Source organism: Vidua chalybeata, chromosome 6 (genome assembly GCF_026979565.1).
Source record: "Vidua chalybeata isolate OUT-0048 chromosome 6, bVidCha1 merged haplotype, whole genome shotgun sequence".
Classification (NCBI taxonomy): Eukaryota; Metazoa; Chordata; class Aves; order Passeriformes; family Viduidae; genus Vidua; species Vidua chalybeata.
Window position 1 is genome coordinate 17,113,336 of NC_071535.1, and position 12,231 is coordinate 17,125,566.

Consider the following 12,231-nt stretch of genomic DNA (forward strand, 5'->3'; position numbering starts at 1 on the left):
GTTTAGCTTTGTAGAATCTGAGCCCCTGAATGTTAAGAATTAGGGGAATACTTGAAAACCCTCCATTGCACTGTCAATGAATTTGCTTGCTTCTCCCAGAAAAACTAGAAAAGTGTTGGGTTTTGTTTTGATTTGATTTCCCCCCCCCCTCATTTTCTTCCATCAAATGTAGTTCCCAGTTTCTAATAAGCTTTGGAGCTGACAGTTGTTCTGGAGTTACAACCAATGTTAAGCATGCAGGGGTGAATGAGGGTTAGTTTAAATTTTAAGAGGAGAATATCAGCTCAGAAGTGAGCCAGGTCATATTCCAAAAGCAGTGAATTGTATCCAGCCCCAGTGTGGTGGACGACGGGCACCTGAGCTGCAGCTTACATGTTACAAATAGTTTGTGGTTATGTCTGTCTAGGAAGGGATACTGCAGATAGGTACCCTTATCATTCTCTGAAGTTTTTCTATGTTTTTATAGATGAGTTGTTTGCCAAACCTGAAATCTCATTTTCTGTTGCTGTTGGAGAAAAGATACTAGAGACAACTGAAAGAAAATTTCTGTTGTGTGGCATATGGCTGGACCTGAGCAGTAAACCACAAACCAACCTCATCCCCCAGAAGCTGCTTCACAGAGTTGTCTGTTTGGACTAATACAACATGTGGTTGCTGTGGAAAAGGAAGACAAGGCTAGATGTCCTGCATCTGCTTTTCTTGACAACCCAGCAGTGTGATTTCTCCTGCAGTAAAGTGTGTTGGAAAGCTTAGATAAATCTTTTAGGGGCATGGCTCATGACACAGGCTTGGGGCAGTGGGGACATGGCCCTTGTAAGTGAGGAGAGCCTGGGGTGAGAAAGAAGACTCTTGCATCTTTCACTGAAATAATTCCCCAAACAAGTTTCAAGTTTAGAACAAGTGGGAAAAAATAGCTTGCGTGGGATCACCTGAGTGACAGTGCCTTGCAGAGCAGGATATCCTTGATTCCCTGATGACACATCAGGACAACAGTTCTTTAACACTTAGAGAGTATATTTTATCTTCAAAGCTTCACTAACATTAGCTAATTGATCCTCATAAAGCCTGAGGGAGTTACATACGTATTGTTACAAGCCATGGACTAACAGAGGACTTCACAGTTATCCCCATGACTCAAGCTGTGGCTACTGCTGACATCATCCAGGGCAGGAATTAAGATGATCTTACTAAAAAGCATTTCCTTTCCCACCCCCAACAGGTGGCAGTTCAATGAAACTGTCAACAGTGATTTAGAAGTTGTGATTCAAAATGAAGCTGGACTGTTTCTATCTACCACAACGTAATATAGCCATTCACAGCTAATAAATGCCTTTAACCAAGCAGGCTGTGGGGTGCAGCCTGGGGAACTGGGCAGAGGGCATCCAGGGGTGTACTCAGTCAAAATCCCAGCAAGCCAGTGCCAGCTCTTGCTCTGCTGGAGCCATGCTATAGCCCTGAATGTTCATCTTCACACCTCAGGGAAATGAAGAAGTAGATCCATCTCTGTGCATCCATGCACAGAGAAAGTGAGCAGCACTGTAACTCTGCACAAACTGTCTGTAGCTGTATGGTGACCAGAAAATATGTGTGTGTATGTGTATATACATATATATTTTTTGTCCTGCTTCTCTTGCTGCTTCTTCTAAGGCCATGATACCAGGGGTGAAGCAACTGTCTTGAAGCATCTTGCTGCTTGGATAAAAAAACGCCTGTTCTTCCTTAGTATAGATAAGGCCATCTGTGCACAGCTGAAGTGAGATAATATTTAGGAGCCTTCCAGGGTACTAAAGACTGCACTTTCTTTGACATCTTATGCTGCTCAAGCTCATGGCAGTGCTCCCTTCGAACTTGCTTACTTGTTATGTAGTTCTCCCCACTTGCATAAATTGAAGTTGAGTGCAATTAATGTAAATGATATGGCCCAGGGAGGGCACACGTGACAGAATCCATGCTGGTAGGAGCCAGCTGATGGTTGGACATCACAGGTCTCTGCACTATGTACCACTAGGTTTGACATCCATCAGTCAATAGAACCCACACTGCCCACCTTTAGAGGGTGAGTTACATGTGAAAAAGTGTTTTTCTCTGTAGTTACTAAAAGAGACCACTGGGATTGTGGGGACCTGCATGAAAACTGCTGTGGTAGATATGCCTTACAGAACAGAGATAGATGTAGCTGCAAGGCAGCAGTTTTCTGCTTGACTGAAAGTCAGACCATGCACCCTGAAGGATGTTTGCTTTTGGCCTGTTGTTAAAGGTCTACTTTAATGGCAATTCCACTGCCATCTCAGTGAATCCCTTCTAGATAGTCTATATCCTCTTTATGTTTTCCTAATATTTAACCTAAATCTTTCAATTGTTGCAATTACATTCTCATCTGTTACTTCTCCACAACTACTTCCTGTCCAGTCCATCGTGGACATGGAAATTATTTACTTTCTTTGTGTGACAGCTTGATTGTATGCATGACAGCTTAAAAGATGCTGTTGTGTCCCAGCTGGGACTTTTCTTTGATTTAAACAACCCTGTTCATTCAGCCTATACTTGCAGACTGTGGTTTCTAGAGAGCTGATCTATTTTGATCCTCCCATCTGGTATGTCCTCCACAGGACATACTGGGATGTGACCTCACCAGTGCTGAACCAACAAGCAATAATTACTTCATATGTTTTTAATGTTACCCAGTGAGAGAACTCTGCTTTTTGGGTGTGTCAGTGTTTACTGGGGGCCCAGGGTAGGCACAGACCCAGGTGTCAAGGAGGGACAGCATTTCCCAGTGGTCCAGAAAACAACTAAATTATATATTTACCTTTTGATTTTCGCTTCTTCCCTTTTTCATTGTACCAAGAGTAGTAGTAAAGGAAACTTACCTCTGTTAAGAAATTTCTTCTCTTGTAACATCCTAATTTAGGATTGCTATAACATAGCAGCACTAGTGACATCACAGCTGTACTAGAAAATTCATTCCAAAATTAACATACCCAAGACTCAACCAAGTGAAGCAAACTAATTGTAATGGGTGAGTCATGATAAACTATAGAAAAGAAGAAGTTCAGAATATTTAGCAGACATATCAAAGGTCACATGAGAAAAACACAAAGGTCAGTATGAGAATTATTATGTTATTAACATCTAAAGTTTTGCTCCTTCAGAAACTAAGTCATATAATCCCAAATGAAAGTGAAATACAACTATTCTTGTGGAGAAAGACAAAACAAGCCAACTAGAAGGACACAGAAATACATAATTTTTACCAAAATACTGAATGTAGCCTAGGGGTGTTGCACAGGCAAGCGGCTGCAACTTGACCAATGTTGATTTCCATGTGAAATGGAAGCACATTTTGACTGGAAAATGTAAAAAGGAAAATAAACATCACTGTAAGAGAGAGGGGATTGTGTTTCATCAAAACTGAACTGGTGTTTCCGTGACCAGAAAATTTTCTACTTTGGAAACAGTAAAGGGGGCCTTAACTGTAGGCGAATGACCTTCATGCTTCAGCTACTTCTTCTACTTCCCCAGTCTTGACAAAGAGGCTGATGAACAGAGGCTCCTCCCTACATTTGTCATTATGTGTTGCAGGAAATGAACGTAACAAAATTTGGTGCAGAACCTTGTGAAAAGGAAAGGTGATTTGCTTTATACAAATCTATTTCCAGTCCTTCAAGTTCATTCTTGCAGATTGTTCATGTATGCACACACATACATTTCTCACGTGTGTTCACACTCACTCAAGAGCCTTGTGCTGTCTGTGCTCAGGGAGGCAGGGACACTTACCACGTCTCAGCTTTTTCTTTTCTGGCAGTGACAAACTCCTCTTTCACTAATCCTTTCATAGGATTTGAGAAATTGAGGAGGATTTGAGAAATTTCTAGGAATTGAGAAATTACTGTAATGTAATAGATTGACCTCAAATCTTGCTCAGTCCTTGCTCCAAGAATGTAAAGCAGGGTTACTCCCCTTCATATTTGTCTGTGTTCTAAGATTATAATCCTATTTCCTGTTGAGACAAACGGAAGACACTGGCAAAACAGCTGAGGTACATGCTTGCTCCCATCTTGCTATTACGAAAGTGCAAGATTTGTGCTGATGAACCATCTCTGATGGTCTTTATTGCAGAGTAGACAGCTGGTCTTCACAGGAATGCACTCCCCAGCATCTACAGCTCAACTTTTGCCATTCATATCCTTGGTAATCAGCATGGGTTATTCTTTTACACCTTGCTCTCATTTCTAATAGTGCTCTGACACACAGGAATTTCTATTGGTAAGTCAGCTAGGTTGATCTTAATATGTCACAAATGTCCACCCAGATGATAGTCTGCAGCCAGGACCTTGTAACTTGAGAAGTATTCCTCCAGACTCCCCGAAGCTTCTAACTCAGCAGAGGCTGCCAGATGGAGTGAGCAGGCTGATGCAGCCCAAACACACCTCTCATCCCAGTGAGGAAGGAGATTATTGCTGCCATAGTGGTCACTGTTAGCCTCTGTGTATGATTGGATAAGAAGGGCATATATTTATTTTATTTAGATAAAGCAAGGGCCAAAATGTGGGCTGGCAACAGTGAAAGCTCTTACTAAAGAAAGGAGCTATAGGAGAAATGAGAATTCTGCGTTATCATTGAAGACCTTCTTAAATTGTTTCATCATTTCCTGGCACAGAAGATTTGCCCCTGCAGCAGCCCACACTGCCCAAGGACAGGTGTATCCTGGGGCTTTCTCAGGGCCACAGCTTTCCCCTCCACTGCTGAGGGTTCCTCACCCCAGGCAAACAGGGGAAGAGGTGTCCCTCTCTTCTCTTCCCCTCCTGCAAGTCAGGCTATTTTGTCTTTCCTCTAGACTTCCAGGCTTCTTGTGTTAAGGATACACTGGCAAAACTTTATAAATTGCAGCCCTTGAAAGAAAAGACATTTTATAATCACTTTATTAGAGTTACACTATCCATCCTACACTGAGCCTTTCTTAAAGATCAAATATGATGTGGCTGTTGGAAAAAGCATCCATCTCTGTATAGTATATATGTATATATATGTATATGTAGTATATATGTAACTATATAGTAGGTTTTAGGGTGACACCCTTAGGTTTGTGAGGAGGAAAAGGATAATATGCTAATAAAGTTACAATTACTGTGATAGGTCCAAAATATAAATCCATCTGCCAGTTGTTACAACCAAGCTAAAGAGGGGGTAGGAATCCATCAAATTATTTTCCTGGAGTTTTATATAGCTACTCATAAGAGTTAAATGAAAATATGTGTGTGTGTGTACTAGCTAGATTTATAGTCTCTCCTTAAAATGTAAGTATTTCAGGTCCTGCGGACAGAGCACAGAAACAGAAGCCAGGATTGTTTCACCCACATAGCTGGTTTCAACTCTCATTTATTTGGATGTATTTGGCAGTACTAGAGGGACTTATGCATGTTTCACACAGCCATTTCTCAGGACACTTGTGAAAATTTGGGAATTTGAGCCTTGAAGCACCATGAAGCAGGAAGGAAGCTAATGCTGCAAAAAGCATTTCCTTTGGCAAGTGCTACCCTTTCCCATGCCAGGACCCCTCAGTGAACCAGAGCCTTCAGGCCACCTCCTAGCTACCACACAAAGCTCTGGTTAATATGTTTCATGTATTTTCTTTCCTCTGTTAGATATTTTTTGCTAGATCTCTAGCCAGGCCAAGAAAATGTAGCTTTGCTGGTTTGGGGTACTTGAGGATGTAACCTTCAGTCAACAGAAATGAAATCCCTTATTCAGCTGCCAGTACATTATTCAAGCAGCAGGACAGTCTATACCTGTAAGTATGCACAACAAGCAAAATAAATTACAAATGCACTGAACTTCATTATCTGGGGTGGCAGAGAGGGAAAGGAGAGATTTTGGCCGGTATCCAGTCCGACCAGGGTCCGCAGCAGGCATTGCAGAAGCATTTCTGTCTCTTTGCAGGAATCCATGATGGGCTCTGCAGAGCTTGCAGCTCTGGCTCAGGTACCACAGCCTCTGTGCCAGGTGCCACCTCCCAGGCTGCACAGACAGCCTGTCTGGGGGCTGCTGCCTGCGATTGTCCTGTGCACCCTCCCTGTGGGACATGAAGTCTGCTTGGGCTCAGCGAGACCGGTGGCAGTGAGCCCCATCCTGAAGGGCTTTTTCTGCCTCCTAGTCATGCAGCCCTGCTGGATCTGGGTGCCATTACCTCCAGCTTTGACCCATGCAGGACTGATTTACTTTAATATGATGAGTTCTTTTAGCACCTTCATATTTCACTTCCTCACCGCGTTCATTCCTCCCAGCCTTGCCTTTCTCTGAGCAAAGCCGTTCCTTCTCCGCTGGACTCCCTGTGCAGGACAGGCAGTCCTTGGAGCCTGGCAGAAATCCTTTCCCATCTGTTCAGGTTTGAATTCCTCTCGTGTGACACCCCCTACCTGAATGGTACAAAGTTCCACAGGGGGCCCTTCTCAGTGGCTGCGATGGTATGGATGTTTCTTCGAGGATGAGAAAAATCATTTCTGAATTCATTTACCACAGTCTAGGAGAGTGTATGATCATCTTTTAGAAGTACTCACCCTGCAGCTGAGTACCCTGTGATTTTATCTTCTTTAATTAATTTTCAGCTCTCCATCTAACTGTAACAGCTTTGTTAACAGCCTTTACTTTTCCAGATAAATTCAGCCTCTTTCTGTTTTTCAAAATAATCTAGGTCTTCCTGAATGACATTCCAATCCTTTGCTGTGCTAGCCTACTTCCTAAATTTGTGACATCAAAACATTTATTGATATAAATATATATTTTAAAAACATAATGATATAACTTTCTTTTTCATAAATTGCTCTGATGAAGTTATTGTACAAGAACAGTCCATGAGCATTAGTCTCAGCATTTGCCTCAGCAGAAACCTCTTTCAGCACAGAATTCTTCATTCAGAAGAATACAAATGCACTGTTATCCAGTAAGATTGGGCTATATTTTATCTCATTTACTTGCATGTCCTCAATTTTTGTTTTATTTAGAAATTGTCCCAACAAATTGCACAGTACTGATCTCAGAAAAAAAAAAAAAAACACTACATAAAATTTTCTGGATTGCTTTTCATTTCCTTTCTAGAGGTGCTACCAGTGCTCTTATCCAGGGAGACAGTGCCCCTAACAGTGTCATTTGGTGTCATGGTTACTCAGAAATGAGGAGGGACATCACCTCCTTTTGTTCCCTCCCTCTGCACTGAACACACCTTCAGGTTTGGAACCACCCTTGAATTACCTTTAATCTTCACATCATTCCCATTTCAGAGCAGTTCTGCTTTTTCATTGTTTTCTTTTTATTTATATGGCTGACGACCTATTTGTTATTTTAATTTTCTTTTCAATTGTATTTATAAACTCTGACCTTCAAGTCAGTTTTCTTTGCTGATCTCTTTTTCCATTTCACCTAAGTGCTTTGATTACTTAGACTTCAGGTGATTAACTTTGCTTTGTTTTAAAAGGGACATGAGGTCTTGTGGCAAGAGACATGTCCTTTGCCTTGGGATGTTTGACCTGGCAAGGGTGAAGCTGTCCCAGTCTTTCTGTTGCAGTGGTATTGTCTCTCTTGCTGCCTGGACTGGGGAGCTCCAGAGCTCCATAGTGTCTCAGGGATTTTTTGGCAGGATATATATAGGATGATCTCTATATTTCAGGATGGCTGTGGTAATCTGGGATGTCTGCTCTCCCTATGAGAGACAGCCATTTTGAAGTTATTATTCATCCTGTTAGATCTGAAGCATTTCATTAGAAGTTGTTTTGTTCCCCAACTTACTAAATTTCAAACTCTCTCCAAAGTCAAATTCCTTAGTTATCTGGTCAGCTTATTTTCACTAGTTTTCTCCTGGTAGCTAGTTCAAGAAATAGTAACAGGTCTATTTTTGTTCATTATTTGATTTAATTTTAACTGAGCCAGCCCATGCCCACTCACTGCAAAATTTTGTCTATGATTAGCTCTTGTGTGATGCATTTCCCTGCTCACCACTGCATCTTGACTCAGTGTCACTTTGAAGAAATCTGGGTCTCCTGATCCACAAGTATTTAAGCTGTAGTAACAATGGGTGTTTGTTCTGCAACTGAGGCATGGGATGTGACATTTCTGTAAGAGCATTACTGGGGCTTAGAACTTTTCCTGATTCTGTTCCTGGGGGCTGTCAGAGATTCAGTAGAACCAATCTTTACTGTCTTTCCTTAGATTTACTTTAGTCCCAGCAGATTGCCTCTCATCCATACTGCCTATTCTCTTTCCTTTATGAACGACCACATCATGTTAATCTTCCATGATAATCTTTATTTCCGTGTTTCCTGAACAGCATGTACCTTCCAAGGACTTCTGAAATTTAAGTGATTAAATCAGTCGTTTTTAGGATAGCTTTTCCTTAGGCTTTTCAAGTCCTTTAATCTGCACTAGTAAAGACTAAGTAGCCCTTTCACTAACTTTTCTTAGCCTTATCTTCTGCCTTAGGCTGACAGAGAATAGAGGCACATACTTTCATCTGTGAATCATGCAGTGTTTCAGTTGTTACACCCTTTCTTTTGCTTCTTGTACCGAAGTTTACTGGGAGAACTCAACAAAAACAACATTAATCATTCCCCCACCCCTGCCTCTCTTTAAAGCTTGTTTTACAGATTAAAAAAAAAAAAAAAAAAAAAAAAAAAAAAACAAAAAAAAAAAAAAAAAAAAAAAAAACCACAAAAAAACCCAACAAAAAAAAAAAAAAAAAAAAAACAAAAAAACAAAAAAAACCCAAACCAGTAAAGTCCTCTCTTGGAAACCTGTTTGCCTTGTGTGAGGAACAGGTATTTCTGGGTCTTTATTGGGAATATCTGAGCTGTACAAGTACTATGCTAATGATCACCACCCCTTTGGAGGAAAGGAGTGCTCTTAGCACCTTTTCCACATATCATCCCTGCCTGAGGCATGCCGGAGACACCAGCCTCCTTGGTTTTTCTTTGTCCTTTATTATGTACTCCACTATCCATCCACTATGAGTCACTCATAAACCTAATCTAATCGTGACAAACGTGAAAAACGTGAACTGAAGTGGATTAAATAATGAAGGCATTGATGCCATTTACTTGTTTTGATTTGTATATGTTTAGATATATTTTGAAGTCAACAGGGAAGTATACACAACTTGTTGAACTCAAATATTTCCTGGTTATTATATTTTCTAATAAACAAATTCATTTGCAAGTAACCACAATCAAGCAACCCAAGAAGAAAATATTCATACTGTGTTGGCAGTTGAAAGAGTTATTTAATTTGTGATGGGTGTCTGTTGTCAAATAGAGCCTCAGCAGTGTTTCTCATTTTCAGATCTACTAATTTATGTAATCTTTATAATCTACTGTGTCATAGAGAAGAATCCATTACAGTTTCTGCAAGTAAGTGAGATGCTACATTAGATAACCAAGTTCCCTGGAACTGTTAGCCATATATACTTCAGATAAATTGTTTTTCTTGTGTTGTGAAGTCAAAATAAACCTGCTAAAGCAATAGCAGTATTTGTCAATATTCTAAATTTCCTATTAAGTTCTCTTTTCCTGTAGCTCCTCCAGCTAGGGGGAGACTGGGTTGAACGGCTCAAGAAAGTAACATTTCTAGCACCCTAGGACCATATTGTGAAAACAAAGCTCATGTGTCATGAAGAAAGTTTTATTGAATCAAGAACTTTATGTCAATTTTGCTTTTCAGTTGTGGAAGCCTGTTGTTTATTGCAGCACCACATTTTGTGTAAGTTCCTTCCCGATTTACAATAAATCATATTGATAGACTTCTAGACTGACACTGCCCCCACAAACGATAATTTACAACAGCTTCAGCTCTGATCTTTCAGTGCTGGTTTTCAAGGACTAGAGCCAAGATCTATTCACCACAATTAAATCTGGGAGGAAGTTTACTTACTATGAATATTAATAAATGTTTATCTACCGTGGGTTAATTTGTTAAGCAGAATTTTGGGGTTTTGATAACAGGCAGTTTACATGACACCAAGCCTGCTGGCAACAGAGGGAGTACACCTGTCTCAAAGGGGCAAAAGTACAAGAAAGATACTGAGTTGTTGGAGTGCATCCAGAGAAAGGCAACAGAGCTCGTGAAGGTTCTGGAGCACATGAGGAGTGGCTGAGGGAACTGGGATTATTTAGCCTGGAGAAAAGGAGACTCAGGGGAGACCTTATCATTCTCTACAACTACCTGGAAGGAGGTTGTAGCCAGGTGGGGGTTGGTCTCTTTTCCCACGTAACAAGTGATAGGACAAGAGAAAATGGCCTCAAATTGTGCCAGGGGATGTTTAGATTGGACATTAGGAAGCATTTCTTCACAGAACGGATGGTTAAGCATTGGAACACATTGTCCAAGGAAGTGTGGAGTCACCATGCCTGGAAGTGTTCAAAAAATGTGTAAATGTGGCATTTGGGGGTTTTGTGGTGAACATAGTAGTGTTCAGTTAATGATTGCACTTGAAAATCTTAAAGGTCTTTTCCAATCTTAAGGATTCTGTGATTCTATTATTTAATTCAGAACATTGAAAATGATGCTATATGGATGAAAAGAAATTGCAGTCGTGCTCAATTAATTTCAGACATAAAGTTGGTTCTTTATGGTGAAACCTGAAAACAGGGAAACATGGCAGAATGGAGAGTGCTTAAGCCAATGACAAGTGGTGCTTCTCTGTTCTCTCTAACAATGCAGTAAGGAGAAGATGTTCAGCTTCACCTTGAAGTCCTTCTCCTGCATTGCTCTTCCTATGCAATGGAGTGAACCTCTTCAATTTGCTATTTTCTTTTTATTCAGACTAATATGGAGATACTAGTGGAAGTGATAGAGACTTCGGGGTGTAGCAGCCTCTTGTCACTGAAGAGCATTCATGGAAGCTGAGTGCATGACTCTCCAGCAGAATGAGAGAATACACAGCAGAATCATATTTTTCTTTGAGTGTAAGAAAAACAGGAACAGCCACGGCATTACAGATTGGTAACATCCTCCAAGTTACAGCATATAAACTTACTCTTTAGTTTTCTGTTTCGTTAATACAGAGCCTGCACTACTCTTGCTTGTGATCCCTGAAAAATATGTGGTTTGTGAGTTTGTCTCTCAAAAGCACTCACATAAATTCATTATATGAGCAGCAACACCATTGGTGTAGTGGTAGCCTCAACAAGTCTCTTTTCTGCCACCAGGTGTGGCAATGCTGCTGGAGAGCCTCCCTCTCTCATGTAACACCAGGTGTGGCTGGCTCTCCCTTTCCTCAGGCTGCTCCACAGTCACGTCCTTGCTGGACCAGCACAAAAATTCTGCGCTCACACAATGCAAACAGGCTTTCAGTCTAGCCCCTGTCCTCCTTCACAAGCCAGCCCCAAGGTCAGGGTCTGTACCAGACAGGTCTCGAGGCAGGCCAGTCAATAGAGCCTGTTGGGCTCAGGCCTTCTGCACAAGAGGGTGAAGTAGTGCCATCCCCAGTAGGTGAGGACTGTTGTGCTGGGATGCCTCTCTTCCCACCAGCCCATGTGCAGAACACAGCCCCTCCTCAGCCAGCCCTTTACAAATGATTTTTCAAAGGGCCTCTTGCTTGCTGCTGCTCTCATGTTGTGGCTGCTCTCACCCAGCAGGCACAGGAGCCTAGTGAGACCCTTCCTTGCAGTTTGCATGCAATGGTATATGCTAGAAAAACCTTAAATAGACCGTACCTACTTCAGTAAGTAGCTCAAAAGTGTAGCATACCACAGAAAAGAAAACCCTTTTTCCCATTAAATTAGATGTTAGGCATAATGCAAGCAGCTTTCTCCTTCATCTACACCCAGATTTCATCACGCAAGTCAATTGGAGCTGCACCTTAACAATTAAGAAAATAATTTGACCCAGTTAGGTGTTACAGAACAGACTTCAGTGGATTGCACAGACTGAAGAGACAGCAGAATGTAACCCATTGAATTTACTATCATGTTTGTTTTGGGAGCTAAATTATTCTTCCTAATTCTGCTAGCAGTGTAATATGCTGTCTCAGTAATGGAAAGCATATGAAAGCAAGCAGATGGTGAAAGCAGAAAAAAATCCCAGCATGTCCTGATAATGTAGTAAGCAAGTTCATTTTTTTGGCATTAAGCTTTCATAACCAAGGCATGGTGATAACAAGTACAGACACATTTTTAGAGCACAGTTCATCAAAAAAATACAGCCAGTTTCATTGCAGGGCAATGGAAGATTACTTTTTGAGACTCC